This window comes from Ictidomys tridecemlineatus, chromosome 9 (genome assembly GCF_052094955.1).
Source record: "Ictidomys tridecemlineatus isolate mIctTri1 chromosome 9, mIctTri1.hap1, whole genome shotgun sequence".
Lineage (NCBI taxonomy): Eukaryota > Metazoa > Chordata > Mammalia > Rodentia > Sciuridae > Ictidomys > Ictidomys tridecemlineatus.
In genome coordinates, this window is record NC_135485.1 from 87,961,901 (window position 1) to 87,987,992 (window position 26,092).

Genomic DNA, 26,092 nt, shown 5'->3' on the forward strand with positions numbered 1-26,092 from the left:
ATTTTATGTGCTGTACACTATTCTTTTACAAAAAGAAATTGAAATTTCTGAAAAAGTAGCTGTTCAAGGAGTAGAGCAAGAAAGAATGCATAGAAGTGTTATGAATTTATATATTTATACGTGATATATATAATATTTATTATATATATATTTAAATGTTATATATTTTGAAAAAAAGGAGCATGGCAAAGAAATCAACTTGAGGCTTGGGTTGTAGTTCAATGGTAGAATGCATGCTTAGCCTGATCATGATCTTGGGTTCAATCCCCAGTATCCAAAAAAAAAAAAAAAAAAAAAAAGCTCAGAATGGAGAAACTTTTAATAATTTGAGTAAAAAAGCAAATAACAATAAAATATACAATAACTCCAAGAATAAAACACTTATCACACTTATCAACTTGATTCTTATATGAAGGGATACATGAATGAATAAGTAAAGGGGAAAAAAGAATATACAAATCTTCCTTACAGAAAAATCCCAAGTGATAAATATAGAGGTGATAAAGAAATTAAAAATTCCATTAAGATTCTTCATAATAATGGCTACAGCAAGACCCATCCAAAGATGAATGTTTGAAGCAGTGGATGAAACTCTGAGGTCAGAATGTATGATTACATAGCTTGAAAATATCCTTCCACAAAAAACATTTATTAATTAGACTGATTAGTTTTCACATATGTACACAAATTCCTAGATGTTCCTTCTTCCAGATGAGTTTGATTCATTCCCCAACTTCAGGTATGTACTGGACCTACTGACTAACTGACAAGTTTTAGAGCACAGAAAAAAATAAAGTGTTTTTACAAGGAGAAGCTTGAAGACATCACCTTAAATAAATGATCAAATTTAACAACACCAGTGATAAAACATGTTGGTATCAAGTATCGCAAACATGATGTGACAAGGACAATTTTCCTCTATGATATTACTCTCCAAAACATGTAAGCCAATTTAATCATGAAAAAGTACAATCAAGCCCAAATAAATTGAGGTACCTTGTACAAAAGACCTGGTCAGTACTCATTGACCATGTCAAGGTTGTGAAAAATAAGAAAAAAAAAAAACTAAGAATCTATCAGGATTGGTGAAGATTGATTACTAAATGCAACATATCTTAGACATCACCCTAGAATATAAAAAATGCCATTAGTAGAAAAACTCTACAAGATTAGATGAAATTTGTAGTTCAATAAACATTATTCTAGTCATACTAGTTTTTTTTAATAAATTATGTAGACATTTAATATTAAGGGTTGTTGTGTGAGATGATATAGAAAATTGAGGGGTCATCTTTGAAAATTTGTGTAACTAAAATTATTTAAAAATTTAAAAAATGAAAAAAATAATCAAATTTAAAAAATAACAATGTTGATTTACTTTTTTAATGTGAAATTCAAAGACCTGAATAAACCTTTCCCCACTTATTTTAAAAAATAAAACTCATCCACTACTCCAGGGAAAAAACAGTGAAAATGTGAGAAATGTATGCTTTTCCATAAACTGTAAAAGTTAATGAAAATTTAGTACTAAGCAGTACTAAATAATGATGCAATGCTTTATATCAAGTGACTGTGTACTTAGAATTTGTAGCAAATAAAAACATAAATTCATGTTTTCCATGTCAGTTAAAGAACTAACATTATTATGTGAGCATAGGCATTATATACACACATGTCTACATATATATACTTTGAGTATTAGAGAAAGTGATTTTACATCTTAGTTTCAGAGCTAATTTATCTAATCAGATACTTACATCCTACTTTAAATTGTCTTTTATCTGGTGAGTTTATTTGCAAGTTGATGAAAAAAAAAATACAGATATATTTCCTTCTACCCATTTATGTCATTTTAACACAATGACATTTTGAAGCTATAAACACACTTTTCATTTTTTTAGCCATGTAATCAAATAAAATAAATATTTTAGACAAATTTGTATCTCTATCATCTCTTCTTTGGAAATAACATTATCCCAACCTGAAGGGGAGGCCTGCCATTTGTTTTATGATTGATATCTTTACAATACATGTATCATGGTTTGGTTTACGATTTGAAACTTGTTACTGGCAAAATACACTTTTGAAATAGAAAATCTTTTCTATGTGACATGTGTCAGGATGTCCTTGAAGACAGAATGATGAGAAAGCCTCTTTACATACCTGTGATCTAAGTGGGAAAGACGATTCCCTGGGCAATCATAACTTTTCATTTCCACCTTTCAATTGTATCTACTTCAAATTATTTTTCAGCTTCTACTATATCTCTCTTGCTTCCTTTCCCTAGAGTCCTATTGCCCATCCCTGTCCCTGAAATTCCTTTCTGAAGCCTATTTTAATTGGTCCCTTAACCCCAGAGATGCCACCCTTTCCTCATAATAGCCCACACAAAGTTGAGCTTTTAGAAATAGTAGCAAGTCCTTCATGTCCTACTCCTGATGACTTCCATCTTCTGAACTCCGACTTTTGACTCCATCGATCTTGTAGAGTTGTTCTCATCAAGGTCACCAGTGACCTCTAACTTGAGAAAGGTGCAGAGTCTCTAAATGTTTTTTTTTTCCCCTCTGTCTTTAATATTTGGCAATACTTTTATTTTTTCTGAACTTCTAAAAATCTCATGCAACTTTCTTTTCCTTGTTCTTCATAAATCATAAAACACAATATTTTACATTTAATAAAGCCCTGCTTTGTCCTCTTTTTTGTATAAATCCTCTCTCATTCTCTTAGATGCTAATAAATATTTCTTAAGATAATTCTAGCTTTTTAGTAATCATAGGAATGAAAACAAGGTAGACTTCAAAGAATCAGAGTGATGAAGAAAGGCAATAAAAGATACAAACTTGTGTGGTAAGTGCTCCCATATGCATACTGATCCAGAAGGAAGGATTTACTCAACCTGCACTCCAGATACCTCCTAAAAGTGTGACATCTGAGCCAAATTTGAAGAGTGAAAAAATAGATGACAGAGATAGAATTAGAGTGATTGGATGCAAAAGGAAAGACCCATGTAAAGTCTGCCTGCACAACTGAATATACCTGAAGATATCAGGATATACTTTTGAACTATAGGGGGATTAAAATATCATTGGACTCATCTTTAAATGATATGAAAGAAAAAAGAGGTGAGAAAAATCTCAAATATAAAAATCCTTGAAAAGACATTTTTTTTTACCCTGTACTAGGGATTGAACACAGGGGTGCTTTACCACTAAGCTATATCACCAGTCCTTTTTAATTTTTATTTTGAGACAAAGTCTAGCTAATTTGCCAAGGGTCTCACTAAATTGCTGATTCTGGTGTCATACATGCAATCATCCTCCTCAACTCCTGGAGTCACTGGGATTACAAGCATGCACCACTGCACTTGGATCAAATGAAAAGATTCTATTATGCCACCCTAAAATATTTGAATTTTACCCATCCAACATCATCAGGGTCATGAATTACATTATCTTATTATCATAGAAGGCAATAGAGTTATGCTAAATTTAGAAAGACAAATTTGGAATATTTTTTTCTAAGCTGAAGAATGATAGTGCCAATGAACATGAAGTGAGGGGAATATATTAAAATTTTCCAAAATTTGCAACTGACAGAATACTTTTAGTGAGGGAATGTTCTAGAATAATTTCTAGATATTCAGTTTCGCAGGTAATAAGGAAGTGTTGTAATTCATGACCCTGCTAAAAACAGGGCACAGATTGTGGCAAGTGCATATGTGTTTCCCCTGTATTTTTCCCTCTAGGGAGGGGGAGAAAATAAGTACAGTTTGGTACTACCTTACTTTTTGTAAGATATTAATACAGAGATGTTCAGTATGCAACTGGGTTCACTATTTGAGGACTGAAAAGACCTATCTTGTCTGAGCTTCAGGTGTGAAAATCTACATTTTCTTCATCATGATAGTAGACAAAACCGTGAGAATTAATTTTCTTACCTTACAAAGTCCATGGAATGAAAGCAGAGAAGGACCAAGTGTGGATTCTGAGTAAACACCATCAATGTTCCAACAGACAGCAGGAAATAAATCAGAACAGTATGTAAAGAGACACAAGAAAACCAAGGAAAGAAGCCCTTTGAATTTGTAGCATGGGCGAGTTTTGAGTAGCACATTAGTTAACCCATTTCCGTGTGTGAAGATAGCAGCTAGAAAGTATGAATTGAAATTGGTAGATAACAATTAGCCATTAACTAGCTAGTGGTGATTTTTGGATTATATGAAAGCAATAGGTGCTGGATTGCTGTGGGTTAAGAAGTGAGTAAAAGGTCCAAAATAGACATAGCTTAGAAATAGACATATACTGGGCCTTTTAAAAAAATTGTGATATATATATATATGTGTGTGTGTGTGTGTGTGTGTGTATTTGGATATGGTTTAAAACATAATGACATAAATATCTTAAAGAGACAGTTGCAGTTAAAGAGGTTTATAGAAAGATAAAAATAGACATACTAGACTTCTACAGATATGCATGCAGAAATGCATTTATTATTGTTTATTTATATTTGTGTGCATATGTATATACAAACATATACATATCCTATTCTCATCGCCCTTTTTTTCTTCACTAAAAGTAGACATTCTTTCCCCTAGCACATTTGGCATAATAATATATTCTAAAAATCACTCAGAATATTTTGATAGAGTTTGCACCTAATTAAATATTTAGCCTGCACAGAATACCATTTAATGGATATAACCAATGGAAATTGAATTATTTCTAGGCATGGCATCTCTCCCATCCTCATTTTCTATTACAAACAATAAAATGAGGAGTCCTCTCCTGCATATGTTGTTTCAATGGTTGAATGTATATCTTAAAGAGAATATCTAAAAATTGTACTGCTGGGTTAAAGTAAACATGTGTCCAATTTCTACTGTTCTATTCCATGTGGTTTATAATACTTTGCACTTGATGTTTGGAAAAAAAAAAAGACTATTTCTCCAGAGAGTCAACATATATTGTCAAGATTTTATTTTTTGTGGTTTTTATCTGCTATGAAAAATGGTATCTCAACATATTTTTCATTTGATATACGCCATAGTCTGATGTTTGTGCTTAGTTCCCACACTTCAATTCATATACTAAAATCTTGACATTCAAGAAAGGGTCTTAAGAATAGAGACATAGGGAGACTTTTATGAATGTGGCAAGTGCCCTTGTAAAAGAAGTCTCAAGGAGCTTGCTTAGCCTTTCCCCATGTAGACATAGTAAGAAGTTGCCACCAATGAGAAAGCAGGCCACGCCCCCCAATACTGAAACTGCTGGTGCCTGGATCCTGAACTTCTCAGACTGTGAAACTATGAAAAATGTTTCTTTTGTTCATGAGCTACCTAGTTTATAGTGTTATGTAGTAGCACCTCTTATGGACTAAGACAATATGTTATCTTTCATCATAATTGAAGTCAAACTCTATTTGTAGGATACAAATTTTATTTGTATTTTTCAGGTCTATTTGTTTTGAACATTGAATTTCTGGCAATTTCCATTAATCTACAAAGAATAAAATGACTCTTCCTTGAACCCGAAATGTAAGTCCCAAGTAGCTAATGTTTACTTTGTTTTCTGTTGTTTTTGGCTATGTATAAGATTTTATAAAATATATTTAATGCCCTTTATCAGGATGAAGCAATTTCTTTTAATTGTGAAATATATATATGTGTGTGTGTAATTTTTTTATATTAATGGATATGGAATTTGAAAAGTTTCCCCCACAATCCTTAAAGTAATTATGCTTTTTTAAAGTGATAATCTGCTATTTTTCAAAATCAGTAAAAATGCAATGATATATAGTGGTACAATAACTCATGATGTCTATACTTAATTTATTTAACCAAAATTTTCCTTTGAGGTAAATGTTCACAATATTTTGTCAAACTGCATATGTGAGGATTAAATATAATTCAATTTTTGTGCTTATTTTTATAAATATTTCTAGTTATTTTCATGAGCTAAATACTAGAGGTATATTTGATTAATCAAAGGAGGACCATAACTCCTCCATATTTGGAAACATATATGAAAAAAAATTCATGTTTGTCATTATCAAAACAAAAAACAAACTAGCAAGCAAACCACCAATAAATACACAATATCTTCACATATTACCCAATAATGCTTCCATAGTCATATTTCCATTTTTTTAGTATTATTAATTTTTAAGAAAAGTTTAAATTTACTTTAGAAAAGCTATAATTTTTTAATATTTAACTTGAAAACAAATTTAAGCTATAATAGTATATTTTTCTTCATATTTTATTTGAAATTTTTAGGTTAATAATATAGTAAATAAATCACAAGTATTTTGTTTCCTTGTCAAAAAGTTATGACTCTTAGTTCTGTGTTCTTTCACATGGCATAGTTTAGATCTCTTAGTACAGTCATCTGTAATATGCTGTTTCCCTTATTTTTGTTACCTTCATTTAAATATTGCTCATGCTTTTTCTTGTCTGTTACTACCTATTGGATTGAAGTATAATTGGATTATATAATGAAACTCAATTGTTAAGGAATATCATACTATTATTTATTCTAATTATATATCACAAATTATATTAATTTTATTAAAATTTACATTATTATATTTAAATATTATCAACTTTGTACTTTTCTGTGTTATATTCATTTTACATCTTTGCCTCAGATTAAACTATAAATTTATGCATCAAAATTATCTAAATAAAACATTCTATTAATGAAAGTTACTCAAATTGGCTATTTAAAGAACATGTTTTATCAATAATACCATTAGTAATACTATATTTTAGGTAGTTTTTACAATACTATAATATTTTTATGAGTATACCTTTCCTACTATGTTAACAGAAGATCATCAAGTGTGTGATTTCATAGGAGAAGATGTTTTTTTCCTCTACTGTTAGTAAATGGTCAAAACAGGCTTCTGGCTTTCCTTTATTATTTTTCTACATGGTGCCTACCCACTCATTTTGGACTAACCATAGACTGTTATAAACAAGAAAAATAAATGCTGAAATTCATATAGACAGTTTCTACTTTATTATATCTTTTCAATGACCGGTTAAACAAAATCTTTGAAACATGCACAAAATATGCAAGCTTGCTTATGATCTGACCATTTCCAAATAATTGACATAATTAATTCAGTTATTCATATTTTTTATTTTTAAATTTTTTTCTCCCAGTGGTCTCATTTACTTACAACCCTTTAAAACATTGGTCTTTTTAATTACTTATTTTGAATGGTCTCTAGTGAGTTCTGAGCAACTACTGCTAGACTACATACTGTCTTTAAATTTAAAAATAAATTATAAAAAAGTTTGTAGTAGCATCATTATTTAAGAATCAGATTGAAATCCCAATAGTATTTACTCTAATGATATTTCACAGTGCAGACATATTTAATAGTAATAAAGTCCAATAGACTCAGTTTTTATCTTTCATGGATCATGCTTTGGTGTTGTACCTAAAGTCTAAATCTCTGCTGTGGTATCTTCTAGAAATTGTATAAGATTGTGTTATACCTTTAGGGCTGTGATTTCTTTTAATTTAATTTTTTAAGTGTCTAAGACATGTACATAGATTTACATTGGTTGTGTGTATGGATATGTAGTTGCAGAAAACCCTACCCTTTCTACTGAGTTGCCTCTATTCCTTTGTCAAATATCAGCTAACTATATGTATGTGGATCTTTTTCTAGGCTTTCTGTTCTGCTTCACTGATCTATGTGTATGGGTTTTCACCAATTTCATTTTGCCTTGATTATGATCACTTAACAGTAAGTCTTGAAATAAAGTAATGTCAGTCCTCTTTGTTCTTTTTTCCTATTGTATTATTGATTGCGTTTCCTTTGCTGTTCCATATAAATTAGAATTATTTTGTCAATATCAACAAAATTGCTGAAATTTTGTTTGAGATGGCTTTGAATCTATAGATCAAGTAAGGTATAATTGTCTTTCTATGCATGAATATGGAATATTTTTTATTTATTTAGATCTTTATTTTCTTTCAGCAGACTTTTGTAGGCTTACATATATATTGAGTACATTTTACTATATTTATACCTAAATATTTCAGGTTGGAGTGTTATTGTAAATGAAATTGTATTTTAATTTTCAAAATTCTTATTGTTTATTATTGGTATATAAAATAATTATGGATTTTTGTGTCTTTACCTTGGATCCTGAAAACTTACATAATTACCCATAAGTTCCTTGTGTTTTCTTTTGTGAATTATTTTAAACTTTTTAAACAATAATCTTATTATCTGTAAACAAAGGCAGTTTTATTTCTTTATTCTCAATCTGCACAACAGGGCTGGGGATGCAACTCAGTGGTAGAGGACTTGAGAGCAAGTACTAAACCCTGGGATCAATCTCTTTAACTGCAAAAAAAAAATTAAATAAATAAAAATATGTACAATTTTTACTTCACTTTCTCTTGCATTTCCCTATATTGCCCTGATAGTGTGGTATTCAATGGAAATAGTCAGAGGGAAGATCTTTGTTTTATTCCTGATTGTAAGGGGCAAGCTACAAGTTTCTTGCTTTTAAATTTGATGCTAATTGTAGGGGACTTTTAATAGATTTTATACAAGGTTAGTGGTGTTTAAGCATCAATTGCTTTACACATATTTGATAAAGGATTGTAAACTATTTTATGATGAGAATACAATTTTTTGAACAGTGTCATCTTTTGATTATAATTAAGCAACAATATCACCATTGTTAATATATGACTCTATTTTGGTTCAAATTAAAATCTAAATCTATACTCTGCTTGCTCTAGGCATCATCTATACTTCTGTCTTACAGGTTACTGAAAATGCATTAATTATAGAGGAAACTGTAAATGTCATTCTTGGTGCTGTTTATATTCCTTTTACATTAGAAGAGGCAGTGAAAGCTGGGGACAATTAAACTCCTACAGAATCTGACAGAATGAGATGGCTAGAGAATGAATTCTAAAATGGTAGTTAATGAGCCACTATTTTTGCCTCCATGAAAAGACAGAAATGGAGGGTGCATTGAGAAGTCTTTTTTCCTTCAATAAAGGAGGTTTTCTTTTCTATGTGACAATATAAGAAATAAGAATATGTAAGATATATGCAGTCTTTAGACCTGGAAAGTTTTTTTTTTTGTTTTTTTTATCAGTAATTGATTATCCACACTGAATACTATTCAAATACTAACAAGTCACTTTGATCTTAAATTAAAATCCTCCTACATTAAACGTTCCCACTGTTTACAATCCATAAAACTACATTACAAACAGTTCAAAGTCAAGGCTTATCAGTCATTTTCAAGATAATGTAATGATGTACCGATATTTTAGACAGAGATGCTCAATTTTTAAAGCTTCAAACAGAATTTCTGTGAAATAATTTGTTACTGGTTATGCTTGAATTTTCTGTGAAATCATGATTTTCCATAAGATTAGTCTTAGTGCTTTATATTTGAGCTTTAATTTCAAGTTTTCTTATATTTTCAACAAATGTGATTCTATTTAAAACTTTTAAAATATAGGTCATCTTTCAATTCCATCAATCATTTAATTTTATAGTAGTGGAACTACATTTCTTTCCTTCCTCTAACCTTCAAAACAGATATATCATGGCATCAAACAAAATAAACCATCACCATTTGCCCAGGATTATTATAACTCAAAAAAAAAAAAAAAAGCCTCTCACAGATCCTACATCATATAATGGTAAACTGGGTTGAGGAACCTAAGAAAAGCTAAAGGCAGAATTTTAAATGACAACATCAAGTTTTGTGCCCTCCTGTTATATTAGTCAGCTTTTTCAGCACCATGACCAAAAGACTTGAGAAGAACAATTTTAGAAGAGAAAAAGTTTATTTGGTGCTCACCAGTTTCAGAAGTCTCAGTTCACATAGGACACTCTGTGCCAGAAAGTTGTAAGGCAGAACATCATGGTAGAAGAGTGTGGTGGAAGAAAGCAGATCAGGACATGGACTTCAGAAAACAGAGAAAGACAGTGGCGGCCCCTGTTAACCCACCTTCTCCAGTCACACCCTACCTGCCTACAATTTAACCCAGCTAATCCCTATCATTTGATTAACGTACTGATTAGGTTAAGGCTCTCAAATCCAGTCAGTTCACTTCTGAAATTTCTCTCATTATCTCACAAATGAGTTTTTTTGGGGACACCTGATATCTAAACCACAGCACCTGTATTCACTCTTTTCTCTCTCTTTCCCATTTATTTATTCTCTTATTATACCTGAATTTATTAAAAGGGATACTTTTTTTTTTGTATCAATGCTGATTTATTTCCAGGGAAACAAAAATGTTTTATCTCCAGAGCACTCTCAAAATTTCCAGGGGGAACTTGACTTGCTATCTTTAATAATATAACAGCCATTAAGCCAATTGCCCTATTAGATATTGAATTAGGCTGATTGGCCTGACTTAAGTTATTTGACCATTCTGTGGTATGAAGTGAGCCTAGGTGATTCTTACTCAAAAGCACTAAGAAGAATTAATAACACGGTGTAGACACAGTTCTTCAAAGAAAGTCTGTCGTTACCTCATAGTTATGTCTGTTTCTCTTGTGTAACTAACAGCCTTTCTATAAACTCATCTTTGATGACCTAAATATAAACATATTTTTCCGGGCATTATCTTTATATGACCATGTGTTTCAACACACACACATACACAAAACACACACACACACACACACACACACACACATTTGGACATCTATTTTAAACAGGTTAGTGGTAAATGCAAATCTGAAATTATATATATGTATATATATTATCTATGCATAGATTCATATGTGTGTGTATATATATATGTATACACACACATAATATGTATATATATATATATATATATATATACATACAAAAATTTTTTCTTTGCAGCTACTATTAAATTTGGAAACATAAAAGATATTAAAGAGGGCTGGGGTTGTGGTTCAGTGGTTGAGCACCTGCCTTGCATGTGTGAGGCACTGGGTTCAATTCTCAGCATTGCATGTAGATAAATGAATAAAATAAATGTCCATCAACAGCTAAAAAAAAAGAATTTAGAAATATTTTAAAAATAAAATGATATTAAGAGTTTAGTACAGAATTGTTTAATGAAGGCTGTGATTTGTCTTTTTTAATATATTTTTGGCCAGTTATCAATGCCGAGAGAGTCAATTGCTTATTTTTATGAAAATTTTGACTTAAGCATTTTTGTACTAATGCATTTTTATATGGATTACTTTTAATAAAATTCTACCAAAAGTAACTTCTAAAAATCAGCATAATACTTCAAATTATGCCTTTGTAAATGTTAATTTACTATTTATCTTTTCTAGATATTTTGATTGCTTCAATTTTCTCTTAGTGTTTCATTTTAATTATGTGTCACTGATAAATTTACATATGATGAGCACATTATTTACACATCTCCATTTATAAAAAGTAGTTCAGATCTTTATTAGTTTCCTAATTGTCCCATCCTGCCCTAATGTTCCTTCTAAGAAAATAAAAATCATAAACTTTGTGATTTCAAACAAAGCAAATTGATTATCTTACAGTTCTTGTAGTTAGAAATCTTAAGTGGATGTAAAATCAAGCAGCCACCACAGATATGTTCCCTTTAGTGATTCTAGGAGTCAATGTGTTCTAAAAGATTCCAGCCTCTAGAGGCTGCCAAAATTTCTTAGTTTATAGTCACTTTACTCCTACTCCTACATGTACCATCATACTGTTGTGAAACTGACTCTCACAATGTGATTATATCATGTTACCAGGAATTATCCAGTCTGAATCTTATCTGAAGATAGTAAACCTTAAGGGTGCGTGGACCTTTTTACCATTTAAGGCAAAATATTTACAGTTTCTGGGATTAGGACCTGAATATCTTTAGAGTTCATTAATCTGCCTAGCACATGAGCTATTCCAAATCAAGATGTCTTTGGCTGTCTTGTAGTTTTAAATGTAAATCCCATTTGCAAAGTATTTAATTTTATACTTGTTGAATTATAAACATGACACCATAGCTTGTAAAACCAAAGCAAATTTCCCAAAACAAATTATATCTGACAAGTATTTATTAAGTGTTCACTGTTTGCTATCCAAAGTGCTATGGCTTCTGCACCTGCCCTTAAATTGCTGATTTGATTTCCTAAGTGTTTTCTAAAACATTTGTCAGAACTCTTTGGCATGAAGTACATTAAAATGCATAATGTTTATGCATTATGCCTTAAGTAATTGTGCTAACTCTAAGCCTATGAATATATTTCTGATTAAGTTAGTTACATGTTTAGATTTCCATAGGTTCAAACTTAACCTTATGGACACAAAGATTCTGAGAATTAAAAAATGTTCCTCATTGCAGATCTTGTGGTAAAATAGCTGTGGGAGAAAGTAAACCCTCCTCACTGGAGCCCTTCATGTCACCAGAGGAGAATCAAATAGAAATGGATGATCAGAGGTGAGGCTATAGATGCAAGAGATTTTCTTTGTGATGGAACATGAATTCCAGAGGGTTGAAAGGAAAAACTCTTAGAGGTAAAGTTTGCTTAAATAAAGAAAAAATAATTTATACTCCTTGGAAATCAGTGTGTGAAAAATTAAGGGCAAACTGCTGCGGTACTAGAATTTTTTGTAGTGATTGATAGAAATTATAGTAGAACAATGCCTTTAGTTGTTCACAAGCCTTTGTGGGCTGGGTGTGGACTATGTTGAGCATAGTAGCTTCCTGAGGAGATAAGTCTGGCACTGGGAATTCCCTGGGGTACTCCCCAGAGGGTTTGAGCTGCCTGATGCAGGTGAACTTCCCCTTCAAGTTCTGCCTAATATCCCACACAGCCCCTGAGATGGGTATGACCTACCAAGATGTCAGTCAACCTGCTGACTACAAGACATCACAAAGCAAGACTCCACCCTTGAAACTTTACTCCTGCCTTTGAGGTACCCCCTTTAATAAACCACCGGAGCCTTTTGTCTTTATCTGGTTCAAGAATCCATGTGAACTAGATCTATCAAGGGCTTCGCTTTTGTAAATATATTTCTGAGTATTATTTGTTAATTATTTGAATATTAAGATTTAGGGTGGCTTGGACTCCTCTGGGCAGAAGAACCCCCCAGTGAGTTGATGGCTGTCTTCCCCTGGAAATTTATTAAACTTGTGTACTGGCAAGTCAGATGTTTGAAATGGTCGGAAGTATAGGAGATGAGTTCTCCTCTTGATTGTAACTAAGAAAGGTAGAAAAACAAAACAAAACAAAACGAAAACACCAGAGGGCACTTGTCCTCAAGAAAGTGACCCACATCTGATCAATTGGAGAAGTATGGTACTTATTCTAAGTAAGTGGAGTCCCTCATTGACCAATGCTGAAGATTCAGTGTATCTGTGAGTCTGACTTTAATCAGGACAAACCTAAAGTGGTAATTTGTTAGTGTGTGTTAACATGCTGTTTATTAAAGAAAACTTCTTAAGGCTTTTAGATTAATAAAATACTTTTAGATTTCAAATAAAAATTAGTTTTTCTTTTCATTTTTAAATTATGATTATATCTAAGTCAGTTAACGATTTCTGTGATTTTAAACTTAAAATCACTAGGATAAAGCATATTGATTACAGCGATTTAACTTACCAATTTTTTGATTGATTAAAAATGATTCTGTGTTTTATTTTTTGATGAACTATAACTTAGGAAGTGAATAACAAAATACATTTTGGAATACTTAGATATAAGTAGTCTACATTTAGAGATCTGTCAGGTAACATTTCTAAAATATTAAGTCCAAGGGGCAGATTTATTGAAATGTCAGAGTGATTTTTTTCTTTCTGTTTTTTTCCTTTGTTCTTTTTTAGTTATACATGATAGCAGAGTGTAATCTAGTGGTGTATTCATATATATATATATTAGAAAGGTTTATAAGAATCATTTCACTGTCTTTCCTATTTCTGTCCCTTTCCTTTTCCTTAACTTCTATTATTGGTTTCTTCTTTCTCATAATAATAATAATAATAATAATAATATTTGATGATATACATTCTGAATGCATATAATAGAATTCTAAAACACTGGACTTACTATGGGCTGAGGAATCTTACAAAACTTTTATTTTTATTGCCTTATTACACACTCATAATACCCCTGAAACAATGTTCTATCGTAATCTTCATATATAGAGAGTAAAATGAGCAATAACATCCTTAATCAAGTTGTTCAAGGTCACAGCCAGTGAGGGACAGAGACAGCCTCTTATCTAGGAAATCTACTCAAGAGTGATAGCATAATCACTGCACTGCACTTCAAAATTCACAAACTTTTCATCTTTCATAGTAGACATAAAATATTCATTGGTAACTGCACTTATGTCCAGGCCAGGTGAAATCAATTACTCTCTCACTGTGCCTTTACTGCATATGATTATACTTTTATCAGAATGCTAGCAACATATTTTATTCTTGATCTGTTTTCCCCCTTATGCTGCAAACACAAAGACCAAATATGGTCCATCCCTATTCTCATATATTCTAGCTGCCAGTCACATAAAGCTCCAAGAGTTTGTTCTTAGATTTGTTGATTTATTGACTGCTGGTATTAGTTTTTGTCAACCTGAGACCTTATTAGAGCTAAAGACAGTTTTTGACTATCCTAGTCTAAGTCCCACATGGAGGCTGACCTTATAAGACAAGGTTTGATAGTGTTAGGAGATACTTCCCCACTGGCAGATAAAATACTCCCTTTAGCTCCCTGTGTATGTTGGGTTGGTTGTGAAGAATTGCACTTTTTTTGGGGGGGGGGGACTAGATTCACCCTGCTTTGCCTAACTTTAAGATGTGATTGCTTTTCAGTGTTCTGTTTATATTTTATTCCCTCAGAGGGTCTACATGTTTTTGTGTTTGTTGCTTTTCTGTTGTTGGATGTTTTTGTTTATTTGTTTTTATTTTTATTTTGTTTTGTTCTTTTTATCAGTATGGAACAGCACAGTACACTGAATTACTTGGGGGAGGATATGTAAGTGATTCTCTATGTGAGATGTACTTCATGGACTTGAGCTCTGAAGTTCTCACCCAGGCTACTTAAACATTATGTAAATCCCTACACTGGAGCTTTTGTGGACTTGTATGGATTTTCTTAAATTGTGATCCATAAAATGAAGAGAATCACAATAGCTAAGCAGTTCCTGCCACCATATTCAAATGTTTCTTTGATGTAGAAGTCCTGGGCATCAATGGAAGCCTCTAATTTACTTAGATTTTCATTAGGTTCTAGGGATTTAAGCTTCTGGAATTTCTATGGAGAGTTTTGGCATGTCTTTGACAATTAGAAACTAAAATGTGAGCATTTCCAGAGAATTTTTAGGAACTGTGCCTAAAGAATTAATGCAAAAGAGATGCTATTTCTAAACATCTGCCTTTCAAAGTATAAACTACCTATTGTCTTATTTCTACAATGTGTAGATTTTTGCAGAGAGAAGGAAGCAATTATTTTTAACCACAATTTACAATTTATATCATAAGTTGCTCTCTCTCTCTCTCACACACACACACACCACACACATGCACACACACAGGCACATGAACACACATACATACACAATCTGCTTTTTGAAACCTAGAAAATTAAAATGTCACTAAGAGACATTATTGAGAAAGAGTCATCATTCAAACAAAGGTTGCCATATTAGCCATAAGATCTGTGTTCTTCCTGTGTAACTTATTGGAGTTAACTAAAGAATTTCTACTAGTCATAAGACCAGTCAAAACCAAGGTAAGTACAGATACTATGAGAGGCTTTAAAATATTTTTAAATGCAATTGAACTGAATCATACAATTTCACATTCAAGTAGTTTAATGTCTCAATTACTGATATTTCACATGAGTATTTCATATATCATGCTCAGTCTCCACATTGACTTATCTGTTTTAGAGTCTATATAGTTACTTTGTAGCCCAGAAGCTAATCAATAGGATATCATACCTCAAAAAGTAACTTTATAAATTTCAAGATAATTTCATGTTGTATGGTATTGAGAGGCCTCTGCTGAGGGGTAATATTGTGCTATGATGTATTTGTATTGTAGCTTAGATAATATTAATATTAATATTCTTAATGTGTCTTTTCATCTGTTCCCAAGTTGTGAATTTTGTTATCTGAGCAGGAAGAGTATGGACTGTTCTTTTTATGTTAGATTATACTGGTGGTTGATTTACAGCATGCTCAGAATCCAAATAAAGGAAAAGATCAAAAAGGATTTTTATTAACCAATGGATCTATTTGTATTTCCTCATGTCGAAGATATATTTTATCAGGAAACTTTCCACAGATTAGTTTGAAATGTGTATCCCTAGAGTTCTTATCATTTCCACAAGCATTTCTGAGATTGGCAGAAGAATCATTATACTACCAGCATAATGGTTAATTTGAATTGCCAAGATATTTGAATTAAGAGATGTCAAAGATTAAGAGGCTTCTGAGTGTGTCAGTGAAGGTGTGTCTGGGATGATTGACATGTGGGATGGCAAACTGAAGTGAAGACCCTCCCTAAGTATGGAAAGCACTGTCTAATAGGATGGTGGGTTGGATGGAATAAAAGTTGGAAGAACAAGGAAGCAGCAGAAGATGCAAACTCAATTCATCTTGAATAGATTCTTGATTGCTCCTTCTATTGCCTGAGGATATCTGACTTGCACTCCTTCATTCTTCCAAAACAGACTCTGCCAGTGATTCTCCAGGGAGTTTCCAGAAGACTTTGGTCTCTAAAGGGTAGCACCATTGAACCCTCTTGTTCTGAAGCTTCATCTTCTTGTTCTGCCAGCTCCAACCTGCAGATAACCATTGTGGACTCTCCAGCTTCTGGTTGTATAAGCTTATCTAATACATCCCCTTTTTTTTTTAATAATCATACTTCCTATTGATTCTGTTCCTCTATATAACTCTGACTAATACAACCAGCCTTGGTGAAGAATAAAAAGATATTAAAAAATCTTTCCTGAATAGCACTTAGTGAAATGAATTTGTCAAAAGTTAGTTTCAACTAAGAATCAGATGCAACATTTTTTTACATTTATTATAAAAACAGAAACAAAAGATGACAATGTGGATACTTTCTATTATTTATTCCATGTCTCATAATGAACTATTTTGAACTGCAACATTAGGAATCATCTGATTCTCAGCGAGAGCTATTATATATATCAATTTCACAATATCTTTGTGATTTACCTTTGTTCCTCCCATCTTCTTTGTCTTACTAGAAAATTAAGAGTCAAATTAAATATTAAATATGATAAAGATTTTGACTCCTACTAAAATTGTATTTTTAGCTTTGATATTCTTTTTATTTCTAATTATGTTTTAATACTCTAATTTAATAGTCTGTCATTTCTTTTAAACTGTTTTAAAACATTTCTTAAGACATGTAATATGAAAGAAATGAAAAAGGTAATGTCATGTATAAACCCTAAAATTTCAATGTGTCAGTGATGGGTAAAAACATTTACTATTATGGCAAATTAAGAGAGATAACTTTAGAGACACAAAACAATTGGAAAGATTTTTAAAATACTGCTTAATGAAACAGTCTTACTTTGTGTCATCAAAAGATTATTTTTAAAATGATGTATTGCCTACTATGTTATTTAAAAATATCTAAAAAGACTAATTTTATTTTTTTTCCTCATTATTCCTGGATTCTATATGCATAAAGGTAAAAAGGAAATGGAATTGGCTAATATATCAAGTATCCCCAGGTTCTTGGTGACTTAAAACATATTAAATTAGTTTCACAATCCTCTGAAAATAGGTAAAGGCATCTCATGGCTATGTTGCCTATTTCCAGAAACTATGAGGCTTTTCTTCTCTTAATGCCTTTAAAAATATAGAACTGTATGATTTGAAGACTTTTAAATAGAAGAAATTCAATATACTATTAAATAAAATTATATACCATTCCCATTGATGTAATACATCACAGTTATCTGGCAATGCAGGTGCAATAGTAATATAGCATAGTCAGTTGTCTTGAATTTTGGAGACATGGATTTGTCAAAAGATTATTTCTTTTTCCTCAAATGTCTTCAGAAAAATTTTATATCAATATTTTAAATTAAATGTGTATAGCTGAAAGGAGAAAGACATTTACTAAGAGGAAATTTAACAGCCAAAGAGTGATATGAAATCCCTGATTATCATGGGGCTGAATTTCTAAGGTTACTGTGAAATTAGAATCAACACTATAATAAGAAAGCATTATGCAGTAATTACCCTATGGGAACACTCATTATAAAAAAAGGATTACTGTAAGCTTAACAGATATGTGCTAGTGATAAAACTAAGATGATTTGCTGAGTCATGGAAAAAGTAAAGATGATTATCATTATTGCAGCACTAGTTCAATTTCTGTTTATATGCTCAAAAAATAGGCATATACATCCATCTTTAATGATGATTCTTAAGATGAAACAAAGTTTATTAAAATATTCATTTTGACAAGAATATTTATTAGGACTAAGATAATGTTGGTGACCCTTCTCTGTTTCTAAGGTTTTTCTTTTCTGGTAATTATTGGGATGTTTCTAATAATAACTTAGTTTCACTCTGAGAAATTTAGGGACATCAGATTCTTATAGAGGGATACCTTGTCGAAAGCAATAGAATTCTCTTAAATAAATGAACCAGCCACTTTGTCAAGTGAGGAATAAGATGATTTCTGGCTGCTGCTAGACATTTTTTACTGCCTTTTCCACCAGAAAATTCTGCTAAGTGTAGATTAGGCAGTAGACATTTATACCCCTCAGAGCTGATCATCCTCTTCCATTCAATGGAAGGATACTTACTATCAGAGTTATTTTAACTCTTTTAATTTAAAGTTATTTTAAACTTTTGCACAATTTTTCCAGTTTTTAAGAAACTTGTATAATTAATAATCATAGCATTCTATTCAATCTTATATAGATCCCTTTAAAAAGAAAACTACTATTTAAAAAAAATTCTTTAATATGGAATCTTAGATGAGCTTTAATTTTAATTTGAGTTAGAAATTAGATATTTGGGACAGTATAGTTTAAAGGCCCTAAATTCCACATGTTGGGTCAGCCTCTTCTCATTAGACTGGTTCTTCCTTCAAGGTAAACATAACCCATGATCATGTAGACAAAGACTTGAAAGTTTCTCCAGAGTTGTTTTTCCCAACAACTGTGTCATTTGTTTCCTCAAATAACAGACATATTTGAAGAAAAATTATTCAATGATAATCAGATGACTTGATTAGAAAATTATTCAATCTTATTATATAACTAATGTACAGACAAGTATAAAAACTTACAGTTCATGTTTCACAAGAATGTTTCTCTGTAAAAATAGATTTACCATCACTAGTTCTTTTAAAATTAATTATAGAAATTAACTCTGAGAATGTTCAATAATTATGTGCTTTACACTAACCTTTAGAGTTTATTTCCTGAGAAAACTGAACTATAAAATTTACCATAAAAAATATGATGAAGACTTATAATTCTTGTAACTGATGTAACTAAATTACTATACACAAGAGTCCTTCATTTTTCTTTGAACCTCTTTCACATTTTGCAAAATTGGGTTTGAAATCTATAGAACCTAAAATATCCATGGAAATGGGAATAAAACATATTTCACACTTGCAAAATATTAACCATGGAATCTATACCCTGCATGTATTTAACATACTATCTTCAGAGGAAATATTGAACCATTCTAAGTTTCTTGTGTCCTTTTATTCATTAACTAAATATTAATTTCCTCCTGAAAACTGCAATTGCTTTGAGAACTTAAATTTCTTCTTTTTACTTTTTTCTTTGCTATACAGTTAGAATGTGATTTTTTTCACCTAGCACATATTCATGAATTATTTAAATTCAGCAATTTGAAACTACAAATGGATGGAATAACTAGATCATTATACTGTTACAATTAAGACTCTGATGTAGGCTCCCTATTTACCTCTCTTATTGTTTCTCTTGCTGAGAAAAAACTTTTTAGTTTAAGTAAGTACCATTTGTTGATTCTTGTTATTAACTCTTGTGCTATGGGTGTCCTATTAAGGAATTTGGAGCCCGACCCCACAATATGTAGATCGGAGCCAACTTTTTTTTCTATCAGATGCAGAGTCTCTGATTTGATATCAAGCTCCTTGATCCATTTTGAGTTAACTTTTGTGCATGGCGAGAGAAAGGGATTGAGTTTCATTTTGTTGCATATGGATTTCCAGTTTTCCCAACACCATTTGTTGAAGATGCTATCCTTCCTCCATTGCATGCTTTTAGCCCCTTTATCAAATATAAGATAGTTGTAACTTTGTGGATTAGTCTCTGTGTCCTCTATTCTGTACCATTGGTCCACCCACCTTTTTTGGTACCAGTACCATGCTGTTTTTGTTACTATTGCTTTGTAATATAGTTTGAAATCTGGTATTGCTATACCGCCTGATTCACACTTCCTGCTTAGAATTGCTTTTGCTATACTGGGTCAGACTCTGGGTGACACAGCAGTGTCAGTTGTAAATGTAATCTCTGTTTCAGACACTTTCACAAATAAGAGATGTATGGAATTCATTCTTCAGCCATATTGAACTCAATCACTCATTAACTGTAAAGCATTCACTCTATCTTCTCTTCTATATCATAATTACCATAGCATTTTATTACTACTTTTAAGTATTGAGAAAAAAATAACTAAACATTATATTTCATTTTTTAGACTCTGACCTTATCTGTGTTTATAAACACTACATAATTTGTATTATTTGTTAGCTGTATACGAAAATAAAAGGAATTTAAATTTTAAAGAATTGTATTTAAGACCAAATTTTAACTATATTGTGAAAAATAAACTTAAGACAAAAGAGAATGAGTGCAGAAAATGTTTTATTTTTCTTCTTTTTATATTTGCTTTGGGAAAAATAAAAAGGAATATTTTGGATAAATGTCATTAAACACATATGATATAGCCTGACTGATACAGGGAAGGCATTTGGAATCAGATGTCCTCTTGTTGTTTCCTGGTTCAGTAACTTATTAGCACAGTGACCTTGGGTAGCTATTAAATTACTTGTGCCTTGTTTTTATCATGCTAACAGTAGAAATGATGATGATCTGAGGATTCATAGAGTTAGTATTTAAAATGTACAGCCTAGTTCTGAAGTTTAGCAGATAAAACAAAATTTGGTTAATGAGAGTTATTATTCTCTCCCTTTTTTCTCCCTCTATGTGTGTTTCTGTCTGTCTCTGTCTGTCCCTTTAGTGTCTGTCATATTGTTGGTTTCACTTGAATTTCCTCTCTGAATTGAAGGTGAATATACTGTTTTCATTTCTCTAGTTATTGGTTTTGTGGATGGCTCCTCTTTAGTTGTAAGGGACATAAACCAATCTATTTTTCAGACAACTTCCAAAGTAAAACCATGGCCAAGTTAAATGGCTGTTATATTAGCTCCTTAGGAACTTGATTGGAAGTCATTTCTATATTGTGTCTTATGTATATGCCTCAACTGGCAGCTTGAAATGATACCCCAGACAAGAGTTTAAATCCCCATATAATGTTGCCTTTATCCTGATATATAATGCCAGCCTGAATTAGCTTTCTATTGTTATCCTACTACATTTTCAATTATCATGAATAAGCACCACAAGTACTTTTGTATGGAGAACATATGACCAATATACTAAAAATTAAATATTTGTAGATATGGTGACATTTGATATTAGTGTTATAAAGATTTGGACATAGCCTTACCTATATTGTGTATGGGGTATACTCATGCACTAAAATGGCTTTGGGAATAGATATTGAATGTCCAACTATCAGTAATATAACCGTTTCTCCATATATATGGTTCAATTTCTCCATATATCTGGTACAACTGCAGTGATTATCACAGTAAGAGATAGGATCTTGAAGACAAAATGTATTTACAATGTCTACATAGCTATAAAAATAATTGCAAACTAATATTCTTTAGGTCAAACAGGAACAGACTATAAATTCTTCCTGTTGAGACTGAGTCTTCCCAGCAACTATAAAGTGAGTCTGGTGGTTCAGTTCTTTAATAAAAAACTTGATGGATAAAAGAATCCAATCAGAACTCAAAAGGCCTTACTTGAAAGTTATACAGATTTAAAAAAAATAAAATTAATTTAGTGATAAGTATAGCAACTTTAGTTCATATTACACAAGAATGTTTCCCCTAAAAGTTGTCAGGTACTCACTGGAATTCTGAGACATCTAGATATAAGAAACAATTTTACTATCAGTCTTTCTTTGGTGAATTTTTTATTGTCTTATTTTTGCCTTATGTACTAATCTTCACAAAGTTTTTCATTGTTTTGCCTAAGAGATCTACTGTTTTATGAAATGTATTAGTTGTAAAACATTCTCCTACTTTATCTATATTTAATGTGTAGCCAAATTTCATTTGAATTCAATTTCATTCAAATTCAAATTTCATTTGAATGGATAGACTCCCATGTGTTTACAGTGGATAAAGTTGTATATAAACTAGTTCAGTGGATGCAAAAATCCATAAGTGAGCATTGTTTTGAATTAAAAAATAAAAGGTAGATATTGAGAGTGGGCCTTTCAATCAAAATTTAAAACAAATTCCATTCAGTATTTCTAGTCAAAAATTAAATTAAAAGGGGCTGGGGTTGTGGCTCAGCGGTAGAGCACTCGCCTAGCATGTGCAAGGCTCTGGGTTCAATATTCAGCACCACACAATAAATGAATAAATAAATAAATAAATAAATAAATAATAGCAAATAAATACATAAATAAAATAAAGATATAAAAATTAAATTGAGCAAATATTAATCCTAGCTATCTTTCAACTTTGGTCTCTTTCATTCTGCCCACATGCCTCAGCTTTTGCTCACTTTGGCAGTTATGCCAGTTACTTTTTATACAAGACTTGGCCACATGTTGTCAGTTCCCTAAACTCATTCTGCTGTCCTCCCTTCCCAACCGCCAGGCATCACTAATCTTTGCTCTAAAGCTATGATTACTCAAGGCCACACTGTAGTTTTCAAAGCAGTAATTATCAATCTAATGAATCCAATTGAGTCTAATGAATCTAATTTACTAATGGGTAAAGAACAGAAGAGACTTACAGGTTGTTTTTTAGATATTTCTTTGAGATAGCCACTTACAGTTTTCTTTGAGGAATTTTATTTAAGGAACCTTCTGGGAAGATACTTTATTACTGTCTCCTGTTACAGAAAATAAAATATCAAAACCTCATTTCCTAAAAAAGTTTAATTTGAATTCTCTCCATGTAAAACATATCATGTACAGTCTGTTCTTTAGGGTAATAACTATAACTAAGGATGATGATTTTGTAATGCTAGAAAGGGAGTAAATATAAACCCGGGGGGAGGGTGTATGTAACTGTTTTGACCCATTTGTGCTTATCTATTATCTCCACAGTAGAGAACAAGTTCTGTTTCCCTCTTAGGTTTCTAGACATACTGATGCACAGATTTCAATAATAGATGCTGAAAAACAGGCTACTAGTGACATTTTATACAAGGAACACTGTGACCTTGTGTATGGCTTTACATTTTCATGTTCATATATCCTTAAATAAAGAAGTTCACAATGAATAATGTCAAATGCTCTAAAACTATTTTTGATAGAATATTATCAGACTTAATAGTATATTACAGAAAGGACAGCTTATCATATGACATGATGACTATAACTGAGTTTGACTACTTTCTACCTGTTTCCATAAAGCAATAAATGTAGTCTGTGCTTCAATCACTGCTTTGTGTGTGTTCTTGACCTTTATGATCATTCTACATTCTGAATCCACTTAAAATAGAGTCAATAAGTGCCATACCTTTTCTTTTATACTGGGAGGTTGAAACAGAACATCAGATAATATAGACACCTATGCTCCCCAAGGAAACAGATGAATCTTCTTGGCTTGGTTTGCCATAGGGTATTTAATTTTTGAAGTATTACAGTTGGGAATATAGTTGCCAAAAGAAAAAACTAGCAAAGAATGCATGAATTTCCACGTTTACATTTTATTGTGCCTATACATAGTTCTTTGATACACTCCAAGAAATACATTGCATTTTATTATCTGCTCCTAATGGCTTAATAAAAAACTTAATTTACAATCCCTTCAATTTCTCTTTTGAATTATGGAGTTAATAGTTTATTCTGCAAAATTACTCTTAGCCAAAAAAAGTTAAACTGATTTTTTCTACTTCATACATACATTTAATATCCATATTTTTAAATTATAATTAAATTACTATGATGGGCTGGGGATATAGCTCAGTTGGTAGAGTGCTTGCCTCCCATGCACAAGGCCTTGGGTTCAATCCTCTAACACACACACACACACACACACAGAAAAAAAAAAATTACTATGGATCTTGATATGCCAGAAAGTCTTTTAATCAGAAAAAAAAAATGTGTTCCATGGTGACTTAGTATTTAAAAAACAATAAATCCTCCTATATGTAAAAGAAAATATCAGTTTCCTAAGTTGTTAAAGGTCTTTTTCAAGGTCACATAACTGGAAAAGAGGAGTGGGATTGAAATTAAGTTATAAGTAATTTTCAATACACTGATGTTCTTTCTAGTATACTTGCAACTTTAGAGGAACATCACAATTGGATTTTACATGAAGAAACTTACATCTCTAAAAAGGAGAGGAGTAAGTACAATTAATATGGGAAAAGTTTTCATTAAAAAACATGATTTTTTTAATGTTTCTTGGATAAATAATGAACAAAACATATAATAAAAAAGTAAAAATGAGGTATGAGTACTGACACTTCCCCTGCAGGCCCACCATGCCATGGAGAAGATGAAGGAGTTCATATATAAGGTCTGGGAGGGGCATTGGAGGGTCACCCCATATGATGTACTTCCTGACTGGCTGAAGGACAATGACTATCTGCTACATGGCCACAGACCACCTATGCCCTCCTTTTGTGCTTGCTTCAAGAGCATCTTCTGCATCCACACAGAAACTGGCAACATCTGGACCCATCTGCTTGGTTTCATGCTATTTCTCTTTTTGGGAATCTTGATCATGCTTAGACCAAATATGTACTTCATGCCCCTCTTCAGGAGAAAGTGGTTTTTGGCATGTTCTTTTTGGGTGCAGTGCTCTACCTCAGCTTCCCCTGGCTCTTCCACACCGTTTATCGTCATTCAGAGAAAGTCTCCCAGACTTTTTCCAAACTGGACTATTCAGAGATTGCTCTACTGATTATGGGGAGCTTTGTCTCCTGGCTCTATTACTCCTTCTACTGCTCCCCACAGCCTCGGCTCATCTACCTCTCCATCGTCTGTGTCCTGGGCATCTCTGTCATCATTGTGGCACAGTGGGACTGCTTTGCCACTCCTAAGCACCGGCAAACAAGAGCAGGAGTGTTCCTAGGACTTGGCTTGAGTGGTGTTGTGCCCAGCATGCACTTTACTACTGCTGAGAGCTTTGTCAAGGCCACCACCGTGGGCCAGATGGGCTGGTTCTTCCTCATGGCTGTGATGTACATCACCGGAGCTGGCCTTTATGGTGCTCAGATTCCTGAGTGCTTCTTTCTGGGAAAGTTTGACACATGGTTCCAGTCCCATCAGAATTTCCACATCCTGGTGGTGGCCGAAGCCTTTGTCCACTTCTAGGGCCTCTCCAACCTTCAGGAATTCCTTTATGGCCTAGAAGGTGGCTGTACTGATGACTTCCTTCTCTGAGCCTTCCCACCTTGAGGTGGAGGAGGAACTTCCCAAGTGCTTTTAAAAATAACTTCTTTGCTGAAGTGAGAGAAAGAGTCTGAATTGTCTGTTTCTAAAAGAAACTTCCTAGAGAATTCAGTACCCGTTAAGCTTCAGCTCACTTTCACAGCCACTGGGCAATAAACTTTCCATTCCCATTCCCCTAGCTGGGGAGAATGTGGATGGTCAACATAGTCATCCCCTTCCTCAACAGTCACCCTCCTCAGCAAGACAACCACCATTCCTTCACAGAGACAGTACTTTGAAGCTCATTTTGAGATCTTACCTGCTCCTTCAACCATTTTAGGAAAAAAATATGGACTGGGACTCTTTAGAAATTGTTTTCTTTTTTTGTTTTTCCTGAAA

At 32.3% G+C, this 26,092-nt stretch overlaps 1 pseudogene; it reads left to right on the plus strand.

Annotated features, from left to right (window-relative positions):
• Nucleotides 1-12,396: 12,396 nt before the first annotated feature.
• On the plus strand, nt 12,397-25,705 carry LOC144366471 (adiponectin receptor protein 1 pseudogene; annotated as a pseudogene).
• Nucleotides 25,706-26,092: the final 387 nt, after the last annotated feature.